This window comes from Ruditapes philippinarum, unplaced genomic scaffold (genome assembly GCF_026571515.1).
Source record: "Ruditapes philippinarum isolate M1 unplaced genomic scaffold, ASM2657151v2 ctg1362_1_1_1_1, whole genome shotgun sequence".
Classification (NCBI taxonomy): domain Eukaryota; kingdom Metazoa; phylum Mollusca; class Bivalvia; order Venerida; family Veneridae; genus Ruditapes; species Ruditapes philippinarum.
In genome coordinates, this window is record NW_026859423.1 from 601,800 (window position 1) to 620,326 (window position 18,527).

Consider the following 18,527-nt stretch of genomic DNA (forward strand, 5'->3'; position numbering starts at 1 on the left):
TATTAAACACACTTCTACAACGATAATCAGTAAGCTAATAATTTCTTGGATAAGATATGTTATAAACGTTACTTTTATGTAACGAAATTGATAGTATTTGTTACCCATTACTGCATGGGCATTTTGTGATAAATGGCTGTTTTTATTGAAAAGTCTCCAGTTACAAGTTCAAATTGCTATAAAACTATAATATCTGCTTCAATACTTATCAAACTTAGCACAATTGTTGACTGGACCATTGCCTTTGTAAGAACAGGTTCAGTCTTAAATTTCCTGTTACCTTGGCAACGAGGGCGCATCTCAAATTCGCCAAAAATCACTATTTTGCGTTGATTTTTTCCATCAAAATTGATTTCAAAGTGCTGCAACTTCTCAATGGATTCAGATAGAGTCAAAGGCTGTCCAGAGTTAGCTACACGTTACCTTTTGATCGACCTGGGGTCATTTCTAGCCTCTCACAAGTCCAAAATTTTCTTAGCGATGAGGGTTGCTGCCGCCCCCCCCCCTTCACACCCCCAAACAGAAGGGGGCACACCCACCTTCTTGCAACCCCCTGATGTATCTTTTGGATAGGGGACAGCGCTGAAAAAGTGGTCACATTTTTAAACTACATTTCTCAAACAAAATCAAGTGTTGGGCGCCTAAATAAGGCATTCCTTTACCATTTGAGAAAACAAAAAAGGGGAGTGAAAAGGGCGTTGAAAGGCGTGTATATCTGGAAATGGGTTAAGTAATAGAGTCATTTGGTTTTAAAACAAATCAACATAATGTAAATACGTGATTCAAGAGTAATGTTTGATTTTATCAAGATTAAGTTACTTCGTGCTTTTAAAGTTAAATATACCTTATAATGAAAATGTTGCGTTTTGTTCTGCATGGCACATTTCTCGATATATATATATCAATACTATACTATAAAATAGTTATATTGTAAAACTAAGAGGGTTATTTGATGTATCTCATATGGATTTGGCTCGTATGGCGCTTTTGCGTCTCAAGAGATCACAGCGTTGTAACATTTACTGAAACAAATATATAGAGGCTATTTCGACACTCGCGAGAATACTTTTTTTAAAGCTCACTCGATGAAATAAAATTACATCTTACACAACAAACAAACACATTTTCTTTTTATTTTATACTTAAAAACAAGTTTAAATGAAATTCCTCAATATGAACTGTAATATTCAAATCTGTTGTCCCCACTGGTAGCCTTCATTTTAGTCGAATTTTAGTCGAATTTTTCATAAATACAAGAAGTCTTGAGCTGAAAAATAAGTTCGACAATCAACGTTAAATGGCGATGATATATTTTTTCATTTTATTAAAAATATATGAATTATCGCTTGTTTCAACAATAAAATCAAATAATTCTGGTAGAAGAAAAAGTCAAGCCATCCGACTTTATTTCTGTTACTTACGGCGAATTTATATTAGACCTAGCTTTGTGAAATGTAGCGGCAGCCATTTTTAAAAGTTGTGTATTTCACGGAAGGAAAATAATTGTGTTTGATTCGGAGGAATATCATTTGGATAAGAATGTCATGCGTCTTTTGATACGAAAGAAAACTTATTTAAGGTTTGTTTAAGACAATATATGATTGTTGACAGATGAGCTAACATTCAAAAAGCGGCTAGAAATTTTGAAAACATGGAATTGTTGAAAGGCAGTCTTACGAACGCTGGGTTGTTAACTTCTTCGGGCTGATGACTGTCAATGCTATTCAAGTTTTCATATTGGATCACCTGTCTGTATAAGAAACAAACAAAAAACACAATAGCTATATCTTATTTTTGAGCGTGAAATTTTAATTACAACCATTACTAAAACTGACAATGACATCAAATTGGTTTATATCAAACAACTTTGTATTGTTCAGCATTCGATTCGTCGCTTATATGAAGAAATAAAAACAATGTATATTTCATAAATATTCTTCATTTCTTCTTTCTTTACACAAGCAATATTAATGTTTCCCCGAGCGTTCTTCCATCTTAATTTTAGCAGATTTACGCATTTGCTTCATAATCTGGATACAGTGTGATCCCTAAAAAGCGTTAATCACAACAAAATTACATGAAAATGTAAAATCTGTTTTATAAAGTATGTACATGAGGGATAATGAAAAGGTGCAACATCACCTAGCACCGGCTTAAGCTATACTCAATTTTCAACATGAAAAAGTGAATCAATTATAACGAAGGACCAGAAAATATGTTTATAATTACGAATAAATGATCTTACAAATGATTAAGTATTTCTAAAAGCAAGTGTTTTGTTAATTATTAATCCAATTTTTTTTCTTCTCTTTACGTGTTGCTGAGGTTTTTGCATAAAAGAGGAAATGCATTGACAATGAATATTTGAATATGCCAAGTTTCTTAGAATAATGGCCACATCAAATTAAATAAGTTCACACTTTGAACGCATGTTAAATTGTATTCTTTATATTCATTATTTTATAATTTAAATATTTGTAAGGAAACCTTTCCTATATTAATACTGTTCACATAGCCACATTATTTTCTTTCAAGAAAATATTTCAATAAATATTCAATTACACTAACATCAAAGGAAATTAGAAAATGGCGTGATCTTCATTGTGATTCAATTTAGATAAAAGGAACTGCATGTTTCTCTTTGGAAAAGAATGATATCTGGTTAACTTGTGTCTCACTATTCGGCCAAACGAGCAGCGTCGTTTAATTATTATAACCATACTTTTTCAAACGTATTTGTTGACTTTTATTTAACAATTACTACAGTATACATACAAAAAAAGTAAGAACTTATTAAAAATTCTTTATTTGTTGATTTAAAGTAATGTTGAGGATTTACAAAATAATTTGTACACGATCACAAATTTAATTTACAATTATTCACAGCTGAATCGTTTCACATAAATACTAATCCTGTTTTCCGCCATCATAATCATTTATTGCATAAAGCCACATTAAATCACTGTAAAGCGAACCAAATTGCAAAAACTGGAATAATTGTCTTCTTCTTATAGAATTTGTTTTTTGCACACAAGTTACATGAAATATAGGTAAGCTTTAAGAACTAACAAAAACGTGAGGATAAGTATTCCATCATGGGTACAAGCCTTTACAATGTAAAAAAACACACACACATTTACAATTGGTTGCCAAAAAAAATATAGCTTGAACGCAGTATTTATAATGAGTCAAATAAAAATATCTTCATAAAAGAAAATTATACCATATGCTTATCAAAAATTGTACATTACACGACTTATGTCAATTTATGTTATATATGTATAATATAAAAGATTTCGTAGATGAGCTCATGCTCTTGAAAAAACAATATACATTCAAGGATGCTGACGGGAAGGAGACGTTCATGTGATGCTGGCTCTCACGTCACTGTAAACTCTCGCCTTTATCCCGTCAGTGGCAGTCTAGTTTATCTCATCGATTTTTATCGAAAATAAATAAGCGTCTATTGGTACTGCGCCAACAGTGTAGTGACTTAAATCTAAAGAAAAATCCGACAAACTAGTAATATGAATAGCACAACCGTTTTTATATACAGATTCTGTATAAAATCAGCCGTTAAATTTTCTTAACTTAAATGCTTCACAATGACTTTAATGCCATGCACTATGAAACAAAATTTGACTGAAATATATCCTCTTAATACGTACTAACTGATATTTTTCCAATGACAAAAATTGTAAAGTAATTATTATTGTTAAACTTGTCTAATAGCATGTAATAATCAAATGAACGTATTGAATATAAGAATAATCACAGAGCAAACTATCAATGTCACCTTTAATATTGATGTATCTAATATTTAATGGCATGGAGAGGTTGAAATGTTTATATCATACACTTCACTTAAAATTGTGGAATTAATAAACCCGATCATTTGCATTTTAAATCATGTCAAGATAAATAAAGGTTAAAAAGCATACTGGTACATTTTACTTCAAACATACCTGTCATACATAAGGATAGTAGAAAAAATGAAACTCAGACACATTCAGTGCATTGTTAGTGTATGTATTTTGTAGCTGAATGTAATATATCATTTTAACAGAATGTGTTTAAGTTATCAATCATGTCCAAAAGTTATCATTTTTGTTTTGGTCAGCAAGGTTTGAAGATTGAATACCACTTAAGAATTATATGTAAGGTATAAAAAATATATTGGTACCATTATACAGTCGAATCCCTACTTAAGGTCATCTCAGATTTAAGGCCACCCTGTCATTAAGACAATTTTTTAAAAGAACGGAATTTTCTGTCAATACTTACATGCTCTAGAATTAAGACAACCTCAGTTATTCACTTTTAAGACCACCTGATTTCTGTCCCAATTCTGGGATTTATTCTTTATTTGAACTCGCTGTTGAGACCACTGATTTTAAAGTCAACACCCAATAAGATCACATATGTGTTGTTATTATCTGCTTGAATGCTCTTAGTCACGACACTTGATATAACAAATTGTCAAAAACTGTTCTAGAACAAAATATTAGTATTCATCTTATAAATGTTCAAAATGAATCTTATCAACATTTTTTTCAATGATTATTATACATTATATATTTTATAAGAATATCCAACTGATACAATTCTGTTGTTTTATATATCAATATTTGAAATAATTATGGTGTGTAACCAAATCACTTTAAGAATATATCAATTAAAATGCATTGCATTTATCTGAAGATGTTTAATGTATATTGACATTCTCCAATTCAATAAGAATATATTTAATAACTGATCATTTTCTCATACATGCAAACGTCCCTCCATGATAGACAAGTACACTTTAACAAGAATGTACCCTGATATCTTAAAAAAGGTTATTTCAATTTATGCATTTGTTGTTTGAAAAACATTAATACATTTCGGACATTAACAAGAAAATGTAAAATAATCTGTATTCGAATAACAATAATTAAAGGATAATAAAAAAATACTACACATACTCTTCATGGAGCAAACTATTGTTGACATTATCTTATTACATTTTCTCCAAGCTTGTGTCAAGGAAAGGAAGAAAACACTATTATATACACTTTTATTTCAAAGATTGCTTTTGATTTGTAGTTTATACAATTATTACATAATTGACATAAACTTGATAGAACTTTTGTAATTATAGCAATACAAATAATATTAAATTAAGTACATTTTATTTTTGCTGATCATCACAATCGTTTCAATCATTTGATTATAGCTAAAATTTAAACTTAAACGGGCCCATATGGTCATTAAAGGGATAAGGGCTGTAAGAGTGAAAAGGGGAGGGGGTAAAAAATGGGAGGCGGGGGGTTGAGAAAATACCTAACGTACACGTCAATCCAACAAGGCAGACATCACAAAACATGTAAACATTAAAAAAAACAAGTAACAATACAGACATGAAAAACACAGAGGGGTACCGCCTTGGAACGGTCAGGGGTTGTTAAACCACTGGGGAGTTTAAACCGGTTTTAGGCGTGCCAAACCTTACTCTTAGCCCCAATATGTTCCTGAATGACACGAAAGTGTAAATATAATTAATCCCTGTCAAGTGAAATTCTAACAATGGTCATGTTTACATTACACGAAATAAATAAAACACATAAAAGATTGTGTAAATATGTAGAAAAAAGCACAGCCTAATGACCATTACCAAAGTACTCGATGTCTTAAAGGAAGGCAGAGCAACAAGAAAATCACCTACAAGGGCCCGACGAAGCAAAACAGAAGACGAACATTAAGACAATTCAGTCCCAATGGGGCTTTAAGAACTGTCCATCATAGAGTCTCCCACTTATCCGTCAGATGTAATTAAAAGAGGAAAGCGTAGCGTCCAACTGTAAAATGTTGAACACCAAGCATGCGGTATGCAAGTTGATCATTTTACTTTTGTAATATCCTTTGTGTAATTTTTATAATTACACCGTTACATCCCTTTTGTACGACAGTTTGTCTATTTCATATAATAGCTCAGTTAATTTCCTGATTCATTTGTCTAGATTTTGAAATCATAAACACTGAATCAGGCAAAATGTTCACTGTTTGATTTCAAAAGCAAGACAATGAAATAAATTTATAATAAAGATTATTATATACTTTTAAGCATTACTTTGCCAAGTGTTTCATTAAATTGCGTCCATTTTGTGCCCTTCTTGGAGATACTGACTCCAGTGTTTAATATCTTTTATATTAATTTATTGATAATTTAGTAGGATAATTTTATAAGACACTTTGTCTGTCATTCTAATAATGTTTTTAAGAAAAAAAATCTTTGTGTATATTGTAAATTGGAACATGAAAATATATTCTTAGAAAGAATGTTTTAACTAACGATTAACAACAAAATGACATTCTTAAACGTACACTTTAAGGTAAATGCAGTCTGATTAGAATCTTCTACTTTGACTTCTTTAATCAAATTAATATACTGCTGTATTGTAACATTCATTAACTGATTTCTGACGAAACCATTATAATATTTTTTCTGGCCGGACAAAAAGTGCCATTCATATATTGAATATTCTGAACCGTACAACTATCAAAAGTCTACTTATAATTGATTAAGAGTCACATTAATGAGATAATATTCTAGTTTATCATATTTGTTTTGTAATTTGAAATAAAATTTGAAATTACAGACACATGGAGAAACGATTGTAAGGATTGTTTCAGTTTAATTATTGCAACATGATTTGTTACAAATAAAAAAATGTATGCCATATATGCTTCTGAAGATTAATTTCTCTGATCTTTTGTTAGAGCTTCTTTCGTGGCAAACTTTACATAACTGCACATAATAGATTTAGGTTTTATAATATTTGTTATTCTCTATGACTTTAATTTATTCTAAAGATTATATATTGCTTATGGAGTGTTGCATCATGCACTGAATTAATAAATGTAAGTTTGGAATTTATCCCAATGAATGTTTAGATAATGCTGTTTAGTTTTTTTAAAATAGAGAAAATAAGAATCCCTTAAGAAAGTCCAAAACCACACAACTGAAAATGTTGCAGGCTCGGTTTGATTGAGCCTGTTCATGGACGGTAGTTTAAAACGCAAATTACCGTACACGCCCCATAGCACCTGCTTCAGCAGAATTTAACATTTGAACATGAAAATGGTGAAATTTTGAATTACGAAACATTCGCAGATGTGTTCATAGGGCGGTTATCATGGAATCTTCAATGCGACACTTTCGTGCCATTCCATAAAAAGCAGCGTATGGTCCCCAAGTAATAGAAAACGTGAGACCTAAACGAGACAACAATGTGAGGAACTAAACAAAAGTAAATTTTGAAAGGTGACTTGGGGATATGAAGCCTGCATTTCATAGAAAAGACGTTGTCAAAAGGCAAAGTTAAAAAGCAGGCAACATGTCCTTATTTATTCTTTCCAGCACCTTTACTGGAAGAAGACTTCATGTGCCCGTTCGTACATTACTTAAAGTGTATAAAGCTATATATCTGTGGTAAAAAAAAAAATATTTTTAAAAAAGTATGTCTCCAAAATGTTTGTATGAAATAGATTTGGTAATTTATTGCCTTTAAAGAGAATGGGGCATGCACGAAATCATTGTTAAACGGATAAAATCCTACTAAAAATAGGAAAATAATATGTTGTTCCTGAACATTTTATTCTCTTTACGTACATTATTCATGTGTATTAAATAACAGAGACATTCTATGTTACAACTTTTTCGGTAATCAACAACATACAGTAAAAACTCTCAATTATGACCACCATCGGGACTGGACCAAAGTGGTCTTAATTGCGGGGTGGTCTTAATTGTGGATATTCTTATCAAAGCTTACATACTTTATGACTATGGTCTATTTTAGTCATTTTGTATCAACAAACAATATGAACAAACAATATGTATCTTAACCTTCAAATACATATATGTTATAATATTTAATCAGATGAAAACATTTTGTCTGGAGAAATTTAATTAATATTAAATTCTCTTTGGCTTGATTTCAATATTAATATTAATACAATGTACATATTACACCTATCATATAAGAAATTAATTCTTCGCAAAATAAATGGGCTAAAAGCAAAATTGAACCACATTAACTCTAAACTTTACTTTCACGCCTTATCTCGAAAGCGGAAAAAAAACGGTTGATCTATTTCAATTTAAAATTAAGGAACCAAGTATTTTGAAATGTTTTACACTGAGTGAGCCTGTTATAAGATGATGTAGCTTATTGTTCATTAAACCAAGTTAATGGGAAAACAAAACATGTGCTTCATTTCAGCAAAAGTTGCATCAAAATAAGAATCATGCCATTTTCTAATTTCAAGTGATGCAAATTCTATTATTATTTTGCTTATTTTAATACAACGGAATGCTGACGTGTGCATGATTTGCGATTATTCTTTTTTACGTTAAATATTTACGACTACAGATTATTTTCAAGATGTATAAAACAGTACAAATATAATGTTTGTTTTATGACAGATTTTTAATAGCATTGGTCACCTAAATGAAATCTGAATTAAATAAAAAAAATCATATTTGTTTTAATATAATTTTACCGGGAAATGGTTTCATATTTTCTTCATATAATTGATACCCTTTTGAATTTACACAAACGGTATTAACATATATTTTTTCCGGCCGATTGCCGGTCTAAAATCAGTTTGACTTCTTATTAAATCTATAACGGAGAACTAAATATAAGATTTTCATTGGTCATTTTAAAATATTACAAAATGTAATCTGGGAAAATTATTATTCTAAAACAAAATGTAAATGATAGTTCTTGTCAATCTACGACAGTAATAAACTAAAATTTAAAGGATAGTTCTTGCCATTATAAAATAAAATGTTAAGGATTCTTCTAAAATAAAATGTACATGATAGTTCTTTAAATTGCTCAAATATTTAAAGTCTCTTTGACAATACTTCCTCACACAAAACATTTTACACTGCATAAAAATCCGCTACATTTTCTAGTGAACAATTGTTTTACGTAAGAACTTATTGAGTTTATTTTACACAAGATCTGTGTTTTATTTTTTTTTGTCCAAAAGTCCATAATGATATGTAAACTTTTCTGGTACCCTAAGTTTATTATGTTGAATAATTGTCTAATATAATTTGTGGATATTGATGTGTTCAATTGATATAATGATTGTAATCTTCATATAGTTTTGCATATTAATCAAGTATTTATAAAAAAATACAATTGCCTACCAACTGAGAACGATGTTGGCTCAAAATCACTTACCTACACACGACAGGTTTGTTTAGGAATGCATACATCATAAAGTGTTCCATTTTTCAAGATCAATAACCCTATCAAACATTATTATGCTATTGTTATGCAAGCTATTCTAACATTTCTAAAGAACTTTGCATGGAAACTAAGAATTTGCATGTGCAAATTAACCAGTTTTACTGCTTTTGTTAAATAAATATACTACTTATATATCAACATTGGCATTTGTTAAGAAACAGCCTTTTAAACAGTTTGTCAACGTAGAATAAAATCAAACACAATTAGGTTCGAAACAAGTAAATTTTGTAAAACAATCATGATTTTAGTGACATTATCGTATTAGTCACAGTCCTTTTTCCTATCTATCATTTCGAAAATCTGTTATTTCTGTGTGTTTATTTACATAATTTTATAAAAAAAAGTTATATTAGCAATAAATATGATGAAACTTAACTGTAAGTCTTTTTAAGACTATGGTTAAGGATTTAACAAATGTTCTGTAAAAAACATAGAACAAGATTTATTAGAAAATATTTGAGTTTTTGCCCACATGAACATATTCTTTAACTATGCATTAAAATATAAAAAAAATCAAAGAGTTAACAAAAACTGATCAAATTACAAAACTACAAAACAATTATTTATCAGGGCATTTAAAAAAAATCAAAATTGTTCTCTGAGATTAGTTTGCGCAATAAAATATTATTGTATCCCTAGACAAACGAAAGTGGAGATGAGCATAAATACGTTAATAAGGACACACATCTTTGTTACAGTCAAGCAAAGTTTGTTGTTGATTTTGTTTTTAATAGTAAATTGTACTTTTTTGTATCAAGGATTTTCTATTCTTCAGCTCTTAAGAACTTTTCGTCTTTTATAATTAGTTCCTTGAAGGATTTCTTAGATAATAATTGATATCTAAACGTTACTTTTATATATGGTACATTTAAGAAATCGATTATACTTTTTAAAATATATTTTACATAATTTAGACTCTTTATTTTATAAAGACATCAAGTAAGGGTGGTTCATAATATTTGTCCTTATGAAAAAGTTACATATTTGTAATAGATTTGTTTATCGTTGACATCAAACTATATAATTTTTAAGGCAAAATATATACTTTTCAAACAAACATAAAGTATGGGAAAAAGTTGACGTCATAACATCATAAATGACGTAATTTTCCAGGCGCACTGTTTCTGGGAAAACTAAGTAGAAAGTCAGTACAAAGAATAGTAACAACATTTGAAGAATCCGGCACAGTTGACGACAGGCGACACAGCAACCCTTGTCGACCAAGATCTGTCAGAGTAGTTGAACTTATTGAGGAAGTGAGCAGATTTTGTATATATGGTACATTTATAAGTTGGCTCATACATAATTTCCATGACTTTTTCAGGTATGTTCTGTGTTAGTAGCAAAATAAATGTTATTATGTTTAGACACAACTGTATATTCTATTATTTTACAACATATTATAAAACACCATTTAAGTGCAAATATGATTCAACAGTAATGTTTGATTCATATCATTCAACAAGATTAATTTACCTCGTGAATTAATTTTATATATACCTTATACCTCAATATATTTAAATGTTGTTTTCGAAGACTTTTTTTCTTTTCAGACTTTGTTTAATTTACGTTATATGACTGATAAAACATCTGAACATATCTAATTTAAGAGTTTCTCGCACAGACTCTAAAGCCGACTTACAAGGTGTAGAGGTTCCCAAGCAAATCAATTTTCATGGGAATAGTAATTTATTTTCAATCATAAATGTCATCTTACATTTCCAGAGACAGGATTTTACGTTTGCGAACAGGAACTTCAGAAAAACAAAACTAATCTGCATAATTAAAAATAATTAAACACCCCGAGAGAAAGCATGTGTTTTAACAAAATGATATATTAATTACAAACAGAAATAGGGTGTAATTGGTGATGCAGAATCACATTTTTTGCAAGAAATGTTGAAATTAACGCATCCGTTATATAAGCCGAATCTTAGCATCGTACTGATTTTAAAAGATACAATTTGTCAAGGAAAGCATGTCTAATTATGATTTATAAGAAGTTCTATATATAGCTGCAGTAGCATTGGTTCAAACAGTAGTAAAGAGAACAATTTATAAAATAATATTTACTTGGTTATGTATCATATTCACCGGCTGAATTAAATCTTCTCATTAAAATAGATTGAAACTCAAATTTAATGACAATATACATACTTAAAATCGTTTTTGTGTTTGTCTTTGTAGAGAGAGTGTTTTAGAAATTTTAATGAATACCCATATCTAAAACTGTCATTGAAATCAAATAGGTTTATATAAAAATATTTTATATAGAGAACAAAAGTTTAAATTATTAACATAAAAGTAAACAATATCATAAGGTTGTGCAATAATCTCACTAGACGCTCCTTTATTGAATAGATTTTAAAGAAAATCATTTTTTTTTACTTTTCTTTTCTGAAAAGTTAAAGTAAATGGATCGTCTTTTCTATAAAAACAGAACATGTTTTTTCTTTCAGCTTGTATAGTAACCTCAACAAACATATCGACATCGCGACGATGACTAATTTCCGGTGATGTAAGTTTAATTGAATGTTAATTTTCTTTTCATGTCGTTAAAGATGAATTGCTGGTAAGTGGAAACTTGAATTTATTATGTAAGACAACAGCTTTTCACAATTATAATGCATGAAATGTAGTTGCTTATTAGCAAATTGAAAATAAGTGTACTTTTTAATTTGAAAGACACTTTTTTCCTCAGTAATGAGTACACTTTTTCTTCTTCAAAGAGTGCAAACATGTCTGTGATGATATTGCTAATTAAAAAGTGAATTTACAGCACGGTTGGTTTATACAGAATCTATTTTAGTTCGATTGTGTAGGAAGCTATAAGCTTATAGACACACTTTCGAATCCGTTCTGGAACCAACCAGAACTGAGCAATGAGTGTAAAGTTTCTTGCTCAAGGAAGCAACGAGTTGCCCCTGACGGGGTTTGAACCCATGCTGCTAGCGATCAGATTAGATTAATAGTCTGACGCGTTAACCACTCGGCCATGCAGGGCATTGTTGACAAGTGAGCAAATTCGAAATTTTCGCAAACTATGCTACAATTACTGAAATAATTAGAGAACAAAAGAAAAAAATAATAATGGGTATAAAGTTTAGCAAACACTTACTTTTGAATTTCACATACCCCTAAAATGGGGAGACATTCAAAAGTTGAGGCTCCCATGGGGTTTTTTCATTCTCTAAGGGGAATTTTGCTATCTAATGAGGTTAACCATGGGTTTTATCCCCATTTTATGAAAACGAGAGATAAAAAGTAATTGGAGGATTTTAAGGAAAGAATTTCTAAATTATTAAATTCTGACAAATTTAGCTGTTATTTATTAAAACGGTAAAAGCCTAATACATATTAACCTGAATCTAATATGGAGGAATTAAGTCTCATTTTGAAAGATTGAAGTCAAATAACAAAGAGGTAAAATAATTTATTAATGTTTCATGAATCATGTTTGTTATTAAATACTGCTTTTAAACATGTCACTCATAGGTAGCTAGCTTCGTGAAACAGGACATCCATGACATTCCATGACAAGGTCACGATTATTTTTATCACGGGTCTTGAATTATTGTCTAATTGGAAAGATACTAAAGATGATTTTGAGCCGAGAATTCTTGTAGTTTGTGAGCAATTTAATTCTTAATGTCATTGCGGATACTAGGTGTACTTGGTCGTAGGTTAAGCTCGCTGAATTCAAATCACTATCCAACCTACCACCGCTGTTTTACGAAAATTCGGTTGTTCTACTCAGGTGGCGTCAACATGAAGTTAATTGTACCAATAAATTATACAGCGAATAAAACATATCATACTATTTAAAAACAAAATCCATTTATGTAAGGTTAGCCACGAAAAAACAACGATCAAAAGATCAGAGCAATAAATCTTTAGACATTTTGACAGACATTTTGTTTTCTTGTAGCAAAACATATTGCAAAAATTTAACTGAAACGATCTTTATAATCGTTTCTCTATGTGTCTGTAAAATCAAATAATATTTCGGATTACAAAATAAATATTAAAAACTAGAATATTATGACATTAACTTAATCAGTTAATAAGTAGACTTTGGATAGTCGTATGATTCAGGTTATTCAATATATGAGTGACACTTTTTGCCTGGCCAGAAAAATATTAGAATGGTTTTATTCATGTGCATTTACTCAGAAATCAGTCAATGTGTCTTAAAACACAAGAGTATATTAATTGAATATTGAATAATTTGAAGTCAAAGTGGGATATTCTAATCAGACTGCATATACCTTAAAGTTCACTTTTAAGAATAACATTTAGAAGTTAGTTAAAACATTTTTTCTAAGAATATCGTTTCATGTTTCAATTTACAATATACACAAAGCATTTCAAATTTCTTAAAATCATTATTAGAATGACAGACAATAATGCTTGAAAGTATATTTTAAACAAATCTTTATCATAAATTTATTACCTTGTCTTGCTTTTGAAATCAAACATTAGACATTTTGCCTGATTTAGTTTTATGATTTCAAAAGACAAATGAAACAGGGAATTAACTGAGCTATTATATGAAATAGACAAACTGTCGTACAAAAGGAATGTTGCGGTATGATTATCAAAATTATACAAAGGATATTACAAAAGACAAATGATCAACTTACATGTGAAGGGTGTTGTGCTAAAAGTTATTCTTGTCTATCATAAGACTGCATTTATATTAAATGCTACTTTTATAATTGTTTTGCTTACATTAAAGCCCGGAATAACGCAAACCCTAACCTTAAATTGGACTGAAATATCTTTAAGCAAGGGTTTAAAGTTGATTTTAGAAACATAAACTACCCAAAAGAGTAATATTTTCAAATGTGCGTGATAAATATAGGTAACTGTGTTCATTTTACTGTTTACAAGTAACTATTCTAACAATCATAAAGGAAATTGAAAACCCGGGAAAATGAAAATATCGCCGGCTAAGATTCATGAAATATCTTTAAAGCTATAACCTAGCTATAATCAAATGATTGCAATGACTGATTGTGATTATCAGAAAAAATAAAAAGGTTAAAATATGATTTATTTAATATTATTTGTATTGCTATAATTACAAAAGTTCTATCAAATTTATGTCAATTATGTAATAACTGTAATGACTACAAAGGCAATCTTTGAAATAAAAGTTGATAGGATTTTTGAAATATACCTTATTATCATAACTATATAATAGTGTTTCCTTCCTTCCTTTTCTTGATACCAGCCAGGAGAAAATGGCCTAAGATAATGTCAAAAAAGGTTTTCTCCATGAAGTGTACTGTGTGTTATTTTTCATCATTTTTGAATAAGAACATGTAACGCTAATTTGATTCTTGTTACTCGAATGTAAACTATTTTACATTTTCTTGTTAATGTCCGAAATGTATTAATGCTTTTCAAATAAACAAATGAATGAATTAAAAAAATCTATCTTAGATGTGGCTCCTGAATGATCTAAGAAAGGGTTATCCTTCGGAAGCATTTATCGCAACAAAAATACATAACAATTGCAGACTAGGTTTGATTCAGTCTGTACATGAGAGATAAAGAAGCATTGCAACATCCCTCACGCACAAGCATCAGCTCATTGTCCCTGCTTGCAAAAGTCAATTGCTGTCCTGCTCTGCATGTGTTCAGTCATGCCGAAATAATTTATAACCGTTGAACAGAATATTGAACGAAAATTGCCACTTTAGATATTAGCAAAAATATTATGAGTTCAAGGTTATTGTTACGATATGTGTGTATTTGTAAGTGCAAACAATTAATCTTGCATTACACACACAAAGTTCTTAAACGTGTTTAGAGAAAAACAATAAGGCTCCGTCGACCTTATTATTGTTTGTAATAATATTGCGAAGCAACAAATTATTACATTTTATTTGGTTAAACATGTATCTGTAATTGTCTCTCCAATATTGACAAGATCGGTTGTCTTATTCTTTTCTAAATTAAGGAACAAATACGTGCCAAATGTTTAACACTAAGAAAGCCTATTATAAGATGACGTAACTTGTTGTTCATTAAAGTAATTTAATGGAAGAAACAAAACATGCGATTCATTTTAGGAAACGTTACATCGAAATAAGGATCACGCCATTTTCTAATTTCCAGTAATGTAAATTAAATTATTTTTTTTATTTCTTTCTAATAAAATGGAATGCTGATGTGTGCATAAATTGCGATCATTATTTTCTACGTTAAATGTTTACGACTACAGATTCTTTTCAAAATGTATTAAACAGTACAAATATAATGTTTGTTTTATGACAGATTTTGAAAACACTTGCCACCTGAATGAGTTCTTAATTAAAATCAAATTTGTTCTCCATATTTATTTATATTCTATCGGTTTCATATTTTCATCGTTTACCTTATACTATATTGAATTAACAACATATAGTTTTTATTGAAAATGCAACATTGACATGTTTCAAGCATTCAAAAAAGCATAGTTAATTTGATTATGCTACTTATAAATCATTAACAAGAATGGCATTTATTTGAACAACTTTTGAATTTGTTTGTTTGTTTGTCTGTTTGTTTCATTTTACGCCTTTTCCCAACAGTATTTCAGTCATATAGGCGGGTAGTTTCCTAACCATCGTTCCTGGAAAGTTACACCAGTACTAGACTACCTTCCTCCGTGCTAAACTACCAAAGCATCTCCCGGGGATCGAACCCACGCCAGAGAGGTAACTGGATTAGAAGTCATCGACTCTAACCCCTCGGCCACGGAGGCGGTACAACTTTTGTAAACAACTTTTGAAAACAATATGTAAACGCGAAATAGAATCAAGTCAAGAAAACAAGATGCAAAGAAAAAGGATTACGTAATATTATCATATTGTAAGTGACATTATAATATATGGCCAAAATGTTTTATTATTTATTATTTCATATATCATGGTATTTCTGTATATTAACACATGATTGTATATATAAGCAATAAAATTTAATCAAACTAAACTTTATGTCACCAAATCAAGTTTTCCTTTTCAAGTCTAATGACAATAGTTTGACAAAAGTTCTGTAAAGGTATGGGAAAAGCTTTTGTAAAAAACATTTGATTATAATAAAAGTATTCCTCAATTATACAAAAACAATGTTCAAATTACAAAACCCTGCAATTATGCATCAGGGCATTCTTTCCCAAAAATCGTTCACTTGGATGAATTTGCACAAGGAAAAGTATTTTTAAATTAAGGTAACATAATGGCATGACAAAACTGACGTAATGATAAAATGATTAAACCTCATCTATTTGTTCAAGGGTATTTGGCGACAGTACTTTGTAAGTTTTTATACAATCCCTTGATATACACAAGTAAAGATGAACATAAATATGCAAAGGGCACAAGTCTTTATATTATGTTAAGCAAAGCAGTAAAATGAAAATGATAGATAAAACGTATTTTTTTGTATCAAGGAGTTATTTATTTATATTTTCAACAACAATATTTAATTGATAATCTGTTACCTGAGGAATTGCCTTGGAAAAGATATGTTTTAAACGTTACTTTAAAATTTATGAATATTATAGTTAAGAAATTTATATTATGTTTTTTATTGTTTACTTAATTTAGACTCTTTACTCTACAAGACAAATCAAATTAAATACAAGCATTAAGCGCAAATTTCATATCACTTAACAAGTTTGATTTACTTCATGCTTCCATTTTATATATGCCATGTACCTGAGGACATTTGAATGATGTTTTCGCTGGGTGTTTTTACAGACTGTTTAATTTACGATAGGTGACTGGTTAAAACCATCCGAACGTATTTTACTTAGCAGTTTCTTGCAAATGCTGCAAGCTAAACATACAAGTTGTAGGAGATTCAATGCAAAACATGGGAAATAATGGGAATAATAACTACTATTTTCCATCTTGTCCTCTTACTTTTGCATTTAAAGTGACATTTTTTATGCCCATCCAAGGGTATATAGTGAGTGAAAAGGTGAAAGTTAAAATAAGTTTACATTTTGCCATAATTCCATTCAATTTCATATACTGCTTCACACGAACGATAAATGACTCACATGTACCGAGGAATTTTATGTAAATATCCTTTGGAATTTAGCAATAACATTCAATTTTTAAAAAAACTGGGGCAGTCGTTTTATAATTTTTGGCAGACTTAAATGTTATTCTAAAGAGTTTTAATTGTTGGTAAATCACCATTATAACAGTAAATCTTTTGAAATATGTAGTCTATTCGGCTCTACCTGACAATGCCAAAATGAACATAATGTCACTTTAAATGATTGTGTAACAAGATTGTATGTAATTGCGAACAGGGACTGCGGAAAACAAAACTAATCTGCATAATTAAAGATAATAAAACACCCCGAGAGAGAGAGAGCATGTGTTCTAACAACATGATAGATTATTTATACAAATAGAAACACGGGGTGTTATTGGTGTTGCTGAAATCGGATTATTTTGCTGCAAGAAATGTTGATGTGAACGCATCCGTTATATAAGCCGAATCTGAACATCGTACTGATTTTAAAAGGTACAAAGAATTGTAAAGAAAACCATGTCTTATTATGAAATTCTAGTATGAGTATACGCACACATTAACTATTCCGTTAATATAATAATAATTTGAACAACAGCGAACAGTTCCCAAAAGGCTCAGCGTTCACCCCCCATATGAATCAGGTACATTTTAATAACTGTCTTTATGACATCCATTTAAGTTATTAAGTAAAAGAAGGTTTGTGCAAAGAAGAGATGTCCCCAATTTATTTAATGCAAAAGACAAAATAACAAATTGGTGGGATAAAATGCCAGAATAATCAAATACAAAATCAGTGTGGACAAGGGCACTTTCTTATAAAGCTTAGTGCGAAATATTTAAAACAAACTATTTGCGTATTTTGTATTAAACATATTGATAAATAGAGTTTTCTTTTTCTACATTTATTACACAACCACGTACCTATTTGCATTACTGATATAGGCATCGTTATGCATGGTATATTTAAGGAAGAATGATGCGTGTTCAATAGCTTTTACTAAATGCATGCTGCAAGTGTATATATTATTCAAATGTGTATTGCGATTATTCAAATTAAGAATTATTTACTTCGTGGTATCCATTTTATTAAGCTTATATCTCAAAATCATTAGAATGCTTCTTTTCTGATTTTTAAATACTAGATTAAATCTTCAATAGGTGACTGATTAAAACACCTGA